Source organism: Monodon monoceros, unplaced genomic scaffold (assembly GCF_005190385.1).
Source record: "Monodon monoceros isolate NGI ecotype Baffin Bay Population unplaced genomic scaffold, NGI_Narwhal_1 Super_Scaffold_22, whole genome shotgun sequence".
Classification (NCBI taxonomy): domain Eukaryota; kingdom Metazoa; phylum Chordata; class Mammalia; order Artiodactyla; family Monodontidae; genus Monodon; species Monodon monoceros.
In genome coordinates this window covers 50,706,903-50,721,706 of record NW_021703779.1, presented here as the reverse complement: position 1 = coordinate 50,721,706, position 14,804 = coordinate 50,706,903, and the positions used below count along the sequence as shown (strand labels likewise).

Sequence of the window (14,804 nt, the reverse complement as noted above, 5' to 3'; positions counted from 1 at the left end):
TTTGGTTTTTTTAGATTCCATATATATGTGTTAGCATATGGTATTTGTTTTTTCTTTCTGACTTACTACTTCACTCTGTATGACAGACTCTAGGTCCATCCACCTCACGACAAATAACTCAATTTCATTTCTTTTTATGGCTGAGTAATATTCCATTGTATATATGTGCCACACCTTCTCTATCCATTCCTCTGTCGATGGATACTTAGGTTGCTTCCATGTCCTGGCTGTGGTAAATAGAGCTGCAATGAATATTTTGGTACATGACTCCTTTTGAATTATGGTCTTCTCAGGTTATATGCTCAGTAGTGGGATGGCTGGGTCTTATGGTAGTTCTATTTTTAGTTTTTTAAGGAACCTCCATACTGTTCTCCACAGTGGCTGTATCAATTTACGTTCTCACCAACAGTGCAAGAGGGTTCCCTTTTCTCCACACTCTCTCCAGCATTTATTGTTTGTAGATATTTTTTTTCCTGTGGTACGCAGGCCTCTCACTGTTGTGGCCTCTCCCAGTGTGGAGCATAGGCTCCAGATGTGCAGGTTCAGCGGCCATGGCTCACAGGCCTAGCCGCTCTGTGGCATGTGGGATCTTCCCAGACTGGGGCACAAACCCGTGTCCCCTGCATCGGCAGGTGGACTCTCAACTACTGGGCCACCAGGGAAGCCCTGTTTGTAGATTTTTTGATGATGGCCATTCTGACTGGTGTGAGGTGATACCTCATTGTAGTTTTGACTTGCATTTCGGTAGTGATTAGTGATGTTGAGTATCCTTTCATGTGTCCGTTGGCAATCTTTATATCTTCTTTGGAGAAATGTCTATTTAGGTCTTCTGCCATTTTTGGATTGGGTTGTTTGTATCTTTGATATTGAGCTGCATGAGCTGCTTGAAAATTTTGGAGATTAATCCTTTGTCAGTTGCTTCATTTGCAAATATTTTCTCCCATTCTGAGGGTTGCCTTTCCATCTTGTTTATGGTTTCCTTTGCTGTGAAAAAGCTTTTAAGTTTCATTAGGTCCCATTTGTTTACATTTGTTTTTATTTCCATTTCCTGGACATGGGTCAAAAAGGATCTTGCTGTGATTTATGTTATAGAGTGTTCTGCCTATGTTTTCCTCTAAGAGTTTTATAGTGTCTGGCCTTACATTTAGGCCTGTAATTTATTTTGAGTTTATTTTTGTGTATGGTGTTAGGGAGTGTTCTAATTTCATACTTTTACATGTAGCTGTCCAGTTTTCCCAGCACCACTTATTGAAGACGTTGTCTTTTCTCCACTGTATAATCTTGCCTCCTGTATTAAAGGTAAGGTGACCATATGTGCATGGGTTTATCTCTGGGCTTTCTCTCCTGTTCCATTGATCTATCTTTCTGTTTTTGTGCCGGTACCATACTGGCTTGATTACTGTACTTTGTAGTATAGTCTGAAGTCAGGGAGCCTGATTCCTCCAGCTCCATTTTTCTTTCTCAAGATTGCTTTGGCTGTTCGGGGTCTTTGGTGTTTCCATACAAATTGTGAAACTTTTTGTTCTAGTTCTGTGAAAAATGTCAGTGGTAATTTTAGAGGGCTTGCATTGAATCTTTAGATTGCTTTGGGTAGTAGAGTCATTTACACAGTGTTGATTCTTCCAATCCAAAAACATGATATATCTCTCCATCTATTTGTATCATCTTTAATTCCTTTCATCAGTGTCTTATAATTTTCTGAATACAGGTCTTTTGTCTCCTTAGGTAGGTTTATTCCTAGATATTTTATTCTTTTTATTGCAATGGTATATGGAAGTGCTTTCTTAATTTCACTTTCAGATTTTTTATCATTAGTGTATAGGAATGCCAGAGATTTCTGTGCATTAATTTTGTATCCTGCTACTTTACCAAATTCATTGATTAGTTCTAGTAGTTTTCTGATAGCATCTTTAGGATTCTCTATGTATAGTATCATGTCATCTGTAAACAGTGACAACTTTACTTCTTCTTTTCCGATTTGGAATCCTTTTATTTCTTTTTCTTCTCTGATTGCTGTGGCTAAAATTTCCAAAACTATGTTGAATAATAGTTGTAAGAGTGGGCAACCTTGTCTTGTTCCTGATCTAACTGGAAATGGTTTCAGTTTTTCACCATTGAGGACAATGTTGGCTGTGAGTTTGTCATATATGGCCTTTATTATGTTGAGGAAAGTTCCCTCTATTCCTACTTTCTGCAGGGCTTTTATCATAAATGGGTGTTGAATATTGTCAAAAGCTTGCACTGCATCTCTTGAAATGATCATATGTTTTTTCTCCTTCAATTGGTTACTATGGTGTATCATGTTCATTGATTTGCATATATTGAAGAATCCTTGCATTCCTGGAATAAACCCCACATGATCATGGTGTATGATCCTTTTAATGTGCTGTTATATTCGGTTTGCTAGTATTTTTTTGAGGATTTTTGCATCTATGTTCATCAGTGAAATTGGCCTGTAGTTTTCTTTCTTTGTGACATCTTTGTCTGGTTTTGGTGATGGTGGCCTCGTAGAATGAGTTTGGGAGTGTTCCTCCCTCTGCTATATTTTGCAAGAGTTTGAGAATGATAGGTGTTAGCTCCTCTCTAAATGTTTTATAGAATTCGCCTGTGAAGCCATTTGCTCCTGGGCTTTTGTTTGTTGGAAGATTTTTAATCACAGTTTCAATTTCCGTGCTTGTGATTGGTCTGTTCATATTTTCTGTTTCTTGGTGGTTCAGACTTGACAGGTTGTGCATTTTTGAGAATTTGTCCATTTCTTCCAGGTTGTCCATTTTATTGGCATAGAGTTCCTTGTACTAATTTCTCATGATCCTTTGTATTTCTGCAGTGTCAGTTGTTACTTCTCCCTTTTCATTTCTAATTCTATTGATTTGAGTCTTCCCCGTTTTTTCTTTTTTGATGAGTCTGGGTAATGGGTTATCAATATTGTTTATCTTCTCAAAGAATCAGCTTTTAGTTTTATTGATCTGTGCTCTCATTTCCTTCCTTTGACATTTTTTTGAGATCTGGTCTTTATGACTTCTTTCCTTCTGCTAACTTTGGGGGTTTTTTTGTTCTTCTTTCCTAATTGCTTTAGGTGCAAGATTAGGTTGTTTATTTGAGATGTTTCTTGTTTCTTAATGTATGCCTATATAGCTATAAAGTTCCCTGTTAGAACTGCATTTGCTACATCCCATAGGTTTTGGGTCATTGTGTTTTCATTGTCATTTTTTTCTAGGTATTTTTTGATTTCTTCTTTGGTTTCTTCAGTGATCTCTTGGTTATTAAGTAGTGTGTTGTTTAACCTCCATGTGTTTGTATTTCTTACAGATTTTTCCCAGTAATTGATATCTCATTTCATAGCGTTGTGGTCGGAAAAGTTACTTGATACAATTTCAGTTTTCTTAAATTTACCAAGGCTTGATTTGTGACCCAAGATATGACCTATCCTGGAGAATGTTCCATGAGCACTTTGGAAGAATGTATTTTCTGTTGTATTGGGGTGGATTGTCTTATACATATCAATTATGTCCATCCTGTTTAATGTATCATTTAAAGCTTATGTTTCCTTATTTATTTTCATTTTGGATGATCTGTCCATTGGTAAAAGTGGGGTGTTAAAGTTCCCTACTATGATTGTGTTACTGTCGATTTCCCCTTTTATGGCTGTTAGTATTTGCCTTATGTGTTGAGGTGTTCCTTTGTTGGGTGCATTAATATTTACAACTGTTATATTGTCCTCTTGGTTCGATCCCTTGATCATTATGTAGTGTCCTTCTTTGTCTCTTGTAATAGTCTTTAAAGCCTATTTTGTCTGATATGAGAATTGGTACTCGAGCTTTCTTTTGATTTCTATTTGCATGGAATATCATTTTCCATCCCCCCACTTTCAGTCTGTATGTGTCTCTAGGCCTGAAGTGGATCTCTTGTAGACAAGCATATATATGGGTCTTGTTTTTGTATCCCTTCAGGCAGTGTGTGTATTTTTGTGGGAGCATTTAATCCATTTACATTTAAGGTAATTATCAATATGCTGCATGAGCTGCTTGAAAACTTCCTATTCCCATTTTCTTAGTTGTTATGGGTTTGTTATTGTAGGTCTTTTCCTTCTCTTGTGTTTCTTGCCTAGAGAAGTTCCTTTAGTATTTGTTGTAAAGCTGGTTTGGTTGTGCTGAACTCTCTTAGCTTTTGCTGGTCGGTAAAGGTTTTAATTTCTCCATCAAATCTGAATGAGATCCTTGCTGGGTAGAGAAATCTTGGTTGTAGGTTTTTCTCCTTCATCACTTTAAATATGTCCTGCCACTCCCTTCTGGCCTGCAGAGTTTCTACTGAATGATCAGCTGTTAACCTTATGGGGATTCCCTTGTGTGTTATTTGTTGTTTTGCCCTTGCTGCTTTTAATATGTGTTCTTTGTATTTAATTTTTGATAATTTGATTAATATGTGTCTTGGTGTGTTTGTCCTTGGATTTATCCTGTATGGAACTCTCTGCTTCCTGGAGTTCATTAACTATTTCCTTTCCCATATTAGAAAGTTTTCAACTATAATCTCTTCAAATATTTTCTCAGTCCCTTTCTTTATCTCTTCTTCTTCTGGGACCCATATAATTCAAATATTGTTGCATTTAATGTTTTCCTAGATGTCTCTGAGACTGTCCTCAGTTCTTTTCATTCTTTTTTCTTTATTCTGTTCTGCAGTAGTTATTTCCACTCTTTTATCTTCCAGGTCACTTATCCGTTCTTCTAAATTATTCTACTTTTGATCCTTTCTAGAGTATTTTTATTTTCATTTATTGTGTTGTTCATCATTGCTTGTCTCCTCTTTAGTTCTTCTAGGTCCTTGTTAAATGTTTCCTGCATTTTCTGTATTCTATTTACAAGATTTTGGATCATCTTTACTATCATTATTCTGAATTCTTTTTCAGGTAGATTGCCTATTTCCTCTTCATTTGTTTGGTCTGGTGGGTTCTTATCTTTCTCCTTCATCTCCTGTATATTTCTTTGTCTTTTCCTTTTTCTTAACTTACTGGTTCGGGTCTCCTTTTCACAGGCTGGAAGTTCATCGTTCACATTGTTTTTGGTGTCTTCCCCCATTGGTTAAGGTTGGTTCAGTGGGTTGTGTAGTCTTCCTGGTGGAAGGGAGTGGTGCTGATGTTCTGGTAGATGAGGCTGGATCTTGTCTTTCTAGTGGGCAGGATCGTTTCTGGCTGTTTGTTTTGGGTTTTTGTGAACTTATTATGATTTTAGGCAGCCTCTCTTCTAATGGGTGTGATTGTGTTCCTCTGTTGCTAGTTGTTTGGCAAAGGGTGTCCAGCACTGTAGCTTGCAGGTCGTTAAGTGGAGCTGGGTCTTAGCATTGAGTTGGAGATCTCCTAGAAAACTTTTGCCATTTGATATTACATGGTGCCGGGAAGTCTGTGGTGCAACAATGTCTTGAATTTGGTGTTCCCACCTCAGAGGCTCAGGCCTGACATCTGGCTGCAGCACTAAGACCCTATCAAACACACAGCTCAGAAGAAAAGGGAAGAAAAAGAAAGAAAGAAAGAAAGAAAGAAAGATAAAATAAAATTATTAAAATGAAAAATAATGTATTATTAAAATTAAAAAATAATTATAAAAAAGAAGGAAAGAAAGAAGAGTGCAACCAAACCAACAAACAAATTCAGCAATAATAACAAACACTAAAAACTATACAGAAGGAAAACAAAAAATCAACAGACCGAATCCTAGGACAAATGGTAAAGGCAAAGCTATACAGACAAAATCACACAAAGAAACATATATATACACACTCACAAAAGGAGATCAAGGAAAAATATAAATATGGAAAAGAAAAGTAAGAGAGCAACCAAATCAATAAACAAATCTACCAATGATAATAAACTCTAAATACTGAACTAAGATAAACATAAAACCAGAAACAATTTAGATGCAGAAAGCAAACCCCAAGTCTACAGTTGTTCCCAAAGTCCACTGCCTCCATTTTGGGATGACTCCTTGTCTATTCAGGTATTCCACAGGGGCAGGGTACATCAATTTGGTTGTTGAGATTTAATCCTGTGCTCCTGAGGGTGCTGGGAGATAGTTCCCTTTCTCTGGTGTTCTCACAGCTCCTGCGGTTCAGCTTTTTATTTGTCCCCACCTCTGTGTGTAGGTCGCGTGATGCCGTCTGTTCCCTGCCCAGATGAGACTGGGTTAAAGGAGCAGCTGCTTAGGAGGCTCTGGCTCACTCATGCCAGGGGGAGGAAGGGGTCCGGAATGCAGGTGTGCTTGCAGTGGCAGAGGCCAGCATGACGTTGCAGCAGCCTGAGGCACGACGTTTATTATCCTGGGGAAGTTGTCCCTGGATCACGGGACCCTGGCAGTTGCGGGCTCCACAGGCTTCTGTGAGGAGAGTTGTGGATAGTGACCTGTGCTTGCACAGAGGCTTCTTGGTGGCTGAAGCAGCAGCCTTAGTGTTTCACGCCCATCTCTGGTGTCCACACTGATAGCTGTGGCTTGAACCCTTCTCTGGAGCTCGTTTAGGTGGTGCTCTGAATTCCCTCTCCTCATGCACCCCAAAACAATGGTCTCTTGCTGCTTAGGCAGTTCCAGACTTTTCCCTGGACTCCCTCCCTCCTAGCTGTGGCACACTAGTCCCCTTCAAGCTCTTTTAACACAGGCAAACCCAGTCCTCTCCCTGGGATCTGAACTCTGAATCCCAAAGCTCAGCTCCCAACCCCCACCCATCCCGGCGGGTGAGTAGACAATCCTCTCAGGCTGGTGAGTGCTGGTCAGCGCCGATCCTCTGTGCAGGAATCTCTCCTCTTTGCCCTCTGCACCCCTGTTGCTGGACTCTCCTCCATGGCTCCAAAGCTTTCCCACTGCCTACCCGCCATATCCACCAGTGAAGGGTCTTCCTAGTGTTTGGAAACTTTTCCTCCTTCATAGCTCCCTCCCAGAGGTGCAGGTCCCATCTCTATTCTTTTGTGTCAGTTTTTTTCTTTTGTCCTACCGAGGTACGTGGGGAGTTTTTGCATTTTGGGAAGTCTGAGGTCCTCTGCCAGCGTTCAGTAGGTGTTCTGTAGGAGCTGTTCCACATGTAGATATATTTTTGATGTATTTGTGGGGAGGAAGTTGATCTCCACGTCTTACTCCTCTGCCATCTTGAAGCTACCTCAAGCCTAACTGATGTAACAGAAAAAAAAATGTCCAATTCCCCATTACCATCTTGTGCCACCTAAGTGTAGGATAAAACTGAAGGATTTGTTAAGTTTATAGTGCAGGTATACAGGCTCACAAAGATTGAGACCAAATCATAGAACTATAGAACTCTTCCCCTCCCACCACTTTTCTAACATATTAATAAAGGTGTTACCACAGTTCCTTTTATCCAGTACATCATGTCTAGTTTTTAATAAAAAATGATGAGGCATACTAAAAGGCAAAAAATAACAGTTTGAAAAAACAGAGCAAATATCAGAGTCCTATATGGCAGGAATACTAGTATTAATATACCAGCAATTTAAAATAATTTTGATTTTTGGGGGGTATAGTAGTTTTAAAATTTTGTTAGTTTCTGCTGTACAGCAAAGTGAATCAGCTATATGTATACATATATCCCCTCTTTTGGGGATTTCCTTCCCATTTAGGTCACCACAGAGCACTGAGTAGAGTTCCCTGTGCTATACAGCAGGTTCTCATTAGTTATCTATTTTATATATATTAGTACATATATGTCAATACCAATCTCCCAATTCATCCCACTCCACCTTTCCCTCCTTGGTGTCCATATGTTTGTTCTCTACATCTGTGTCTCTATTTCTGCCTACCAAACAGGTTCATCTGTACCATTTTTCTAGATTACACATATATGCGTTAATATACGATATTTGTTTTTCTCTTTCTTACTTCACTCTGTATGACAGTCTCTGTGCCCATCCACGTCTCTACAAATGACCCAATTTCGTTCCTTTTTATGGCTGAGTAATATTCCATTGCATATATGTATGCTAAGGGCTCCAGTGGAAAAAGTAAGCAACATGTAAGTACATGTGAGTGATGCAAGAAGAGAAAAGGAAATTCTAAAAAAGAATCAAAAAGAAATGCTAGAGTAAAAAGCACCGTGACAGAAATGAAGAATGCTTTTTTAATGGGCTCATTGATAGACTAGACACAACTGAAGAAAGAGTCTCTGAGCTTGAGTATATGTCAATAGAAACTTCCAGCTCTGAAAAGCAAAGCGACGAGAAAAGAAAACTGAAAAAAAGAAGAAGAACAGAATGTCTAAGAACTGTGGGACAAGTACAAAAAGTGTATCATATATGTAATGGTAATATCAGAGGGAGAAGAAAGAAAAGAAAAGAAATATTTAAAGCAATAATGACTGAGACTTTCCCCATATTAATATAAGAAACCACACCACAGATCCAGGAAGCTCTGAGAACACCAAGCAAGATTAATGAAAAACAAAGACAAAACCAAAACAACAACAAACCTCCCCCATATCCCTACATGTAGGCATATTATATTCAAACTGAAGAAAATCAAAGATAAAGAAAAACTCCTGAAAGAAGCCCAAGGAAAAAAACACCTGACCAATAAAGGAACAAAGATAAGAGTTCTAGTCAGAATCAATGGAAACAAGAAGAGAGTGGATTTAAATCTTTAAAGAGTTTAGAGAAAAGAAAAACACCAATCTAAAATTCTGTATCCTGCAAAATTGTCCTTCAAAAGTTAAGGAGAAATAAAGACTTTCTCAGATAAACAAAAATCGAGGAAGTTTGTTGTCATTAGCTCTGCCTCGTAAGAAAGGCTAAGAGAGAAGGAAAATGATATAGGTTAGAAACTTGAATCTGTATAAAGTAAGAGCAATGGAGAAGAAATAAATGAAGGTAAAGTAAAAACTTTTTCTTATTACTTTATCTAACAAATAAGAGTTTGCTCAAAATAATATCAATGATGTATATGATGATTATAGCTTGTTAAGCAAAATGGTTAAGCAAAATGAATAACAACAATGATACAAGGAATAAGAGGGACGAATTAGGAATACTTTGTTATTACTCACTAGAATGGAGAAAGTAGTATGAAATCACAGCAAAATTCTAGAATGAATTACTAAATAGATGGTGTGCTACCTGTAATGCCATATAGTGTTATTTGAAAAGTGGACTTAGATTAGTTATAAATGTACATTGCAAACTCTGGGGCAACCACTAAAAAAAAAAGTTAATCAATAGGCTAAGAAAGGAGAGAAATAGAATCATATGAAGACACATATAGATTAAATATAAAGGAATGGAGAAAGATGCACCATGCTAACACTAATCGAAAGAAAACTGGAGTAGGTATATTAATTTTAGACAGAGCTGACTTGAGAGCAAGGAAAATTATCAGGGATAAAGTGGGGCATTACATAATGATAAAGGGATCAATTCCCCACAAAGGCATAAGAATTCTTAATGTGTATGTGCCTAACAACAAAACTTCAAAATGCATGAGACAAAGTGCAAGACAAATCAACAAATTTTAATGTGATAGAACAATAAAAGGCCATTGAGCCCAGTGAAGAAACATTCACATGACTTACCTTCTGTCCTGGTCCCAGAGCCTATAAAGGTGAACCCACTGGAGCTGGCTGGGTGAGAAGAGGAAAGTTTATTCCAAAAGGAACTATCTGAGGGATCATAAGTATTTCTAAACATGGGAAAGGGAAAAATAATCATGTGTTGAAAAATCAATTTTACATTTTTTCAGGTCTGAAGAAAGAACAAGGCACATGTAATAGAACTCAACTGTTGGAGGATATCAAAAGGGAATTTTCAGGTTATTTCTTATACAACCTAGCTGTTCAAATTATCATACAATCATTTCTACTTTTTCTAAATAAAAAGATTTTTAACCTTCAAAAAAAGGTAATTGATATAGTTAAGATTCCACATTGCAACGAACCTTTAAGAAACTATCATTTGTTGAATTTTGGTATAGCATCAAAGATTATCCAGGACTATCTGAAAAGGATATTAAAATATTCCACCTTTTTCCAATTACATATCTGGAATTTTCTTCATAAATTTCAACCCAAACAACATTTTGCAGCAGATTTGAATGCAGAAGCAGATATGAGAATCCAGCTGTCTTCTATTAAGCCATACCTTAAAGAGACTTGCAAAAGTATAGAACAGTGCTATTCTCGTTATTTTTTGTTTTGTAAAATACAGTTATTTTTAAAGGTGCTTATTTTTTTCATAAAAATGTAATTTATATTAACATGTAATGGGTTTATTATGGTTATTTTAAATATATTAAAACTTTAAAAAATTTTTCAGTCCTAATATGGTTACTATTGGTAGAATCTACATTTTAAAAAGTTCTGAGGTTCTCTAAACTTTTCAAGAATGTAAAGGGGTCATGAGACCCAAAATATTGAGAACCATTGTACTACATCATGTTGCCTTATGCATCCTTCTAGCCATCCAACTCAGATTTTGTAAGTATCTCATTTGTCCATAAATTGTTGTTAAAATTATTGACGAAAAAAGGCCAAGAATGGAGGCCTTACTGGTGTGTTCCTAGTTACTTTTTTCCAAGTTGATATCAATTTATTAATTATATTATTTTCTTTGGATTCTGCCAGTTACAAATCTACCAAACTGCTCTAACTTTGGGGTGTCATGAGAAATTTGTCAAATATTTAACTGAACAAGATACACCATAATTCTGGCATATCTTTCAGTCTAATAATCCAACCAGTAGAATTTGATTTGGAAATACTAGTTTTATTGGATTTTTAAACACTAATTTTCTTTCTAGGTTATTCATGAACCATCTGTTTAGTAATTCATTCTAGAATTTTGTGGGACTTCATATTACTTTCACCTTACTAGAGTTTATAATGTTTTTGGTTTTTATCTCCCTCCTTTTTATAAAACCAGAAAACCATATATCCAGTGTTCCAGCACCTCTTCTATTTTCAGTCCAGTAGTTTATTTCGGTGTCCTAGTTTATAATGTGTCTGGTTCTGGAAGTTTGATTTATTTTACAACAGCTAGCTGTTCTCTTACTCTTTCCTCACCTATCATAATGCACTTCAGTTCTCTCATAACCATGTTTGTCTGCTCTATCTAGCTTGATAATAATTCTTCTTTGAAGAGAAAATGTAACAAAATAGAACTTAGTAGTTCTGCTTTTTTAATCTGATAATATGATACCGTAGGCCCAAAAGAGTGAACCCATTACTTATGTGGATTTTTTGTTGTTGTTCTGATCTTACCTTTAATAAGTCATTTTGTATTGTCATTAGCTGTATGAGCTGTTTGTATACTTTGAAGATTAATCCTTTGTCAGTTGCTTGGTTGCAAATATTTTTTTCCCATTCTGAGGGTTGTCTTTTCATCTTGTTTATGGTTTCCTTTGCTGTGCAAAAGCTTTTAAAATTGATTAGGTCCCATTTGTTTATTTTTGCTTTTATTTCCATTTCTCTAGGAGGTAGGTCAGAAAGGATCTTGCTGTGATTTATGTCATAGAGTGTTCTGCCTATGTTTTCCTCTAAGACATTTATACTGTCTAGACTTCCATTTAAGTCTTTAATCCATTTTGAGTTTACTTTTTTATAAAGTGTTAGGGAGTGTTCTAATTTCATTCTTTTCCATGTAGCTCTCCTGTTTTCCCAGCAGCACTTATTGAAGAGGCTTTCTTTTCTCCATTGTATATTCTTGCCTCCTTTATCAAAGATAAGGTGACCATATGTGTGTGGGTTTATCTCTGAGCTTTCTATCCTGTTCCGTTGAACTATATTTCTATTTTTGTGCCAGTACCATACTGCCTTGATTACTGAAGCTTTGTAGTATAGTCTGAAGTCAGGGAGCCTGATTCCTCTAGCAGCATTTTTCTTTCTCAAGATTGCTTTGGCTATTCGGGGTCTTTTGTGTTTCCATACAAATTGTGAAACTTTTTGTTCTAGTTCTGTGAGAAATGCAATTGGTAATTTGATAGAGATTGCATTGAATCTGTAGTTTGCTTTGAAGACTATAGTCATTTTCACAATGTTGATTCTTCCAATCCAAGATCATGGTGTATCTCTCCATCTGTTTGTATCAACTTTAATTTCTTTCATCAGTGTCTTATAGTTTTTGCATACAGGTCTTTTGTCTCCTTAGGTAGGTTTATTCCTAGGTATTTTATTCTTTTTTTGCAGTGGTAAATGGGAGTGTTTCCTTAAATTCTCTTTCAGATTTTTCATCATTAGTGTATAGGAATGCCAGAGATTTCTGTGCATTAATTTTGTATCCTGCTACTCTACCAAATTCATTGATTAGTTCTAGTAGTTTTCTGGAAGCATCTTTAGGATTCTCTATGTATAGAATCATGTAATCTTCAAAAAGTGATAGTTTTATTTCTTCTTTCCAATTTGGATTCCTTTTATTTCTTTTTCTTCTCTGATTGCTGTGGCTAAAACTTCCAAAACTATGGTGAATAATAGCAGTGAGAGTGGGCAACCTTGTCTTGTTCCTGATCTTAGAGGAAATGGTTTCAGTTTTCACCATTGAGAACGATGTTGACCGTGGCTTTGTCATATATGGCCTTTATTATGTTGCGTTAAGTTCCCTCTATGCCTACTTTCTGGAGATTTTTTATCAGAAATGGGTGTTGAATTTTCTTGAAAGCTTTTTCTGCATCTCTTGATATTATCATATGGTTTTTCTTCTTCAAATTGTTAAGATGGTGTATCACATTGATTGATTTGCATATATTGTAGAATCCTTGCATTCCTGGGATAAACCCCACTTGATCATGGTGTATGATCCTTTTAATATGCAGTTGGATTCTGTTTGATAGTATTGTTGAGGATTTTTGCATCTATGTTCATCAGTGACATTGGCCTGTAGTTTGCTTTCTTTGGGACATCTTTTTCTGGTTTTGGTATCAGGGTGATTGTGGCCTAATAGAATGAGTTTGGGAGTGTTCCTCCCTCTGCTATATTTTGGAAGAGTTCGAGAAGGATAGGTGTTAGCTCTTCTCTACATGTTTGATAGAATTCACCTGTGAAGCCATCTGGTCCTGGGCTTTTGTTTGTGGGAAGATTTTTGAACACAGGTTCAATTTCAGTGCTTGTGTTTGGTCTGTTTATATTTTCTATTTCTTGCTGGGTCAGTCTCAGAAGGTTGTGCTTTTCTAAGAATTTGTCCATTTCTTCCAGCTTGTCCATTTTATTGGCATATAGTTGCTTGTAGTAATCTCTCATGATCTTTTGTATTTCTGCAGTGTGAGTTGTTACTTCTCCTTCATCATTTCTGATACTGTTGGTTTGAGTCTTTTCCTTTTTTTTCTTCATGAGTCTGGCTAATGGTTTATCAATTTTGTTTATCTTCTCAAAGAGCCAGCTTTTAGTTTTATTGATCTTTGCTATTTTTTCTTTCATTTCTTTTTCATTTATTTCTGATCCTGTCTTTATGATTTATTTCCTTTTGCTAACTTTGGGGTTTTTTTGGTTCTTCTTTCTCTAATTGCTTTAGGTGTAAGGTTAGGTTTCTTATTTGGAAAGTTTCTTGTTTCTTGAGGTAAGATTGTATTGCTATAAACTTCCCTCTTAGAACACCTTTTGCTGCATCCCACAGGTTTTGGGTTGTCGTGTTTTCATTGTCATTTGTTTCTAGGTATTTTTTGATTTTCTCTTTGATTTCTTCAGTGATCTCTTGGTTATTTAATCGTATATTTTTTAGCCTCCATGTTTTTGTATTTTTTACAGTTTTATTTTCCTGTAATTGATATCTAGTCTCATAGTGTTGTGGTCAGAAATGATGCATGATATGATTTCAACTTTCTTAAATTTACCAAGGCTTGTTTGGTGACCCAAGATATGATATTTCCCATAGAATGTTTCACGAGCACTTGAGAAGAAAGTATTCTGTTGTTTTTGGATGGAATGTCCTATAAATATCAATTAAGTCCATCTTGTTTAATGTATCATTTAAAGCTTGTGTTTCCTTATTCATTTTCATTTTGGATGATCTGTCCATTTGTGTAAGTGTGGTGTTAAAGTCCCCTACTATGATTGTGTTACTGTCGATTTCCCCTTTTATGGCTGTTAGTATTTGCCTTATGTATTGAGGTGCTCCTATGTTGGGTGCATAAATATTTACAAATGTTATATATTCTTCTTGGATTAATCCCTTGATCATTAGGTATTGTCCTTCTTTGTCTCTTGTAATAGTCTTTATTTTAAAGTCTCTATTTTCTGATATGAGAATTGCTACTCCAGCTTTCTTTTGATTTCCATTTATATGGGATATCTTTTTCCATCCCCTCACTTTCAGTCTGTATGTGTCCCTAGTTCTAAAGTGGGTGTCTTCTAGACAGCATATATATGGGTCTTGTTTTTGTATCCATTCAGCCGGTCTGTGTCTTTTTGCTGGAACATTTATTCCATTTATGCTTAAGGTAATTATCAATATGTATATTTCTATTACCATTTTCTTAATTGTTTTGAGTTTGATATTGTAGGTCTTTTCCTTCTGTTTCCTGCCTAAAGAAGTTCCTTTAGCATTTGTCATAAAGCTGGTTTGGTGGTGCTGAATTCTCTTTTGCTTTTTTGTACAGGTTTTAATTTCTCTTTCTAATCTGAATGAGATCCTTGCTGGGTAGAGTAATCTTGGCTATTGGTTTTTCCCTTTCTTCACTTTAAATATATCCTGCCACTCCCTTCTGGCTTGCAGAGTTTCTGCTGAAGGATCAGCTGTTAACTTTATATGGATTCCTTTGTATGTTACTTGTTTTTCCCTTGCTGCTTTTCATATTTTTTATTTGTATTTTATTTTTGATAGTTTGATTAATATGTATCTTGCA

At 36.3% G+C, this 14,804-nt stretch overlaps 1 non-coding gene across 1 annotated transcript; it reads left to right on the top strand.

Moving 5' to 3' along the window:
• The first annotated feature begins 9,519 nt into the window (after positions 1 to 9,519).
• LOC114906650 lies at positions 9,520 to 9,645 on the top strand. Its single transcript, XR_003796468.1, has one exon. It is a non-coding gene; the product is annotated as a small nucleolar RNA SNORD22 (small nucleolar RNA).
• Positions 9,646 to 14,804: the final 5,159 nt, after the last annotated feature.